This window comes from Apis dorsata, unplaced genomic scaffold (assembly GCF_000469605.1).
Source record: "Apis dorsata unplaced genomic scaffold, Apis dorsata 1.3 scaffold_41, whole genome shotgun sequence".
NCBI lineage: Eukaryota > Metazoa > Arthropoda > Insecta > Hymenoptera > Apidae > Apis > Apis dorsata.
The window spans coordinates 97,164-99,629 of NW_006263343.1; the positions used below are offsets into that span (position 1 = coordinate 97,164).

Consider the following 2,466-nt stretch of genomic DNA (forward strand, 5'->3'; position numbering starts at 1 on the left):
ATATTTCATATTTTAAAATATTTTAACATTTATTATAAAGAAAATACTAATATTATAGCTTTATAATTTAATTTGATAAATTTTAATTTTATTAATATAAAACAGACACTATAAAAAAATCTTTTTATATATATATATTTAAAAATAATATATATTTAAAAAGATTTTTTTAAATTTTTAAATCTTCACAAAAAAGAAAAAATTAAAAAAAGCTTAAATTATATTAAAATAATAATTATAAAGAATAGATAAATTACAAATAAAAAATGGAATGTATATGAAGTTTCATCGCAAAAACAGCAATCACAAAGATAGGGTCGTCGATCTGCGGTTCACTGTCTTCCGGAAAGTCGACAGTTCGATGTATGCTTATTCCCCACTTTTTCCTCTTTCTACATCCTCTATCGTTCACGACTGCGACCCCCTTATTAAAACGGCGCACGCGCGATATTCTGTAAAATTATACAGGGCCGTATGAATTTAAAGATACCTATTATATCTGTTATATTTATCGTAAAAATTTTTATTTATTATATGATATTTATTATTACTAGTAGTATACAATATACAAATTAATATTAATAGCTTAAATAATTTTTATAATAAATACAATTAATATAAACAATTATAAATATAAAAAATAAATAAATTTTATAATGTTTCTCCACCAATATTACATTCTATACACAATCCTGATTCTATGGTGGAATCAGATTTTGCGCATGCGTCAAAAGTCCTGAGGGATCCTTAACACAAACTGAGAAGAACAAGCGAGTCAAGTCAGTTGCTGGCTGAGTATCTTTGTTGCGGTGAACATAATTCGTCGGTCGTGACCGATACTTCTCTTGCGTACTTTCTTCTGTCTGTTTTTAGTGTATTTTTACGACAAGTACGTATAATCTGTCTTCCTTTTGATTCTGTAAGTATATAAATTTATTTGGTACAAAGATCATGTTTTATTTATAATTTTTATCATATTTTGTTTTTTTATACATATATATATACATATATATATATATATATTATATTTAATAAATTACAAATTTAAATTACTAAATGTACAAAAATATATTATTTATTTATTATTTATTAATTATTGAATAAATAAAATTAGTTTAAATAACAGTTATAAGTTAAACTTTAATTATAACATTTATTGTTTTTTTTAAATATTCACTTGAAATTTTTTAAATATCTTTTGATATTTAAACAAAATATCTAATTTTTTGTAATATATATTCTATTTTATTGAATAATTTTATATTATATGATTTAGTTTTTTATTATTATATTATTGCCATATTATCTGTTGCTTGTTTCTAATTTAATTTTTAATGTTTATTATTTAATATTATTAGTCATTTTTCTTTATTTTCTTTTTTTAGAATCAAAATATAGTTTTGTTAAACTGGGTGGATGGAACGCCAGTCATTGTCCCGGCTTTCGTATCGTGTTATTGATTTTGCATTATGATTTAATTAACTGATTTTTGAATTTAGTAATTTTATAATTTTTAATTTTATAATTTCAGTTTTCGTTTTCTAATAAATTTTTTTAAATGAAAATTTAATTTTAAATATAATATTATATATATTTATTTAAATTTAATTGTGTTATAAAATAGTGTATAGTAAATGTAAAAAATTTATAAAAAATTAATATTATAAAATTCGTATTTTGTTAATTTAATTTATAATCAGATATTGAATAATTTTAAAATTTATTTATTTTAAATAAATGTTTATTGAAATAATAAATTGACAATAAAATGATAATAAATAATGAAGAAAACAATCAACCTTCAATATATATATATTATACCTATATATTATTCTTTCATTTATTTCAAATACATGTTTAATTACATTTTTTAACTTAAAATATTTATATACCAGAACAATAATTTTTAACAGTTGTCATAATAAATAATGGATTAGACTTTATAAATTTTATATTATATTATATTTTTTTCTATAATTGGAAAAAATAATAAATAATAAAAATTAATAGTAGTTCTTTGATAAAAATTGATATTAAGACGAAATAGTCTTGTTAACATTTTCTTAGTGAAGTTGGCCCCACCCAGGCGGAAACACGTACAAATGAGTCATGAAGTTGAGGGTTGAAAATAAAATATACTTGGGAGACGAAAAAATTTTAAGACTGAAGAATGTTCTAAATTAGGAACTGCATTTTATAAAATATCTTTCTGGAGAGATCAAACTCATATGTTTGTCTAAGAAAACTTCAACGCTGAGAGAAAAATAGGATGTTATTTTTCTATTATAATGCTATTTTTACTATTAATTTACAATTTATTAAATATTTAAATTATTTATTATATTATATAATAATAATATATTATAATTATTATATATTATATATTATATAATATATAATATAATTATATATTATAATTATTTACTTATTAAAATTAATTATTATCAAATAATTATTTTTCTAATT

The 2,466-nt window shown here is 19.2% G+C and overlaps 1 long non-coding RNA gene across 1 annotated transcript in view; it reads left to right on the top strand.

Moving 5' to 3' along the window:
- The first annotated feature begins 707 nt into the window (after positions 1-707).
- LOC116186467 overlaps positions 708-2,466 on the top strand; it is a 7,274-nt gene continuing 5,515 nt past the window's right edge. Inside the window, exon 1 of the long non-coding RNA XR_004151482.1 lies at positions 708-889. This is a non-coding gene — a long non-coding RNA (uncharacterized LOC116186467). The remainder of the gene's footprint in view (positions 890-2,466) is intronic.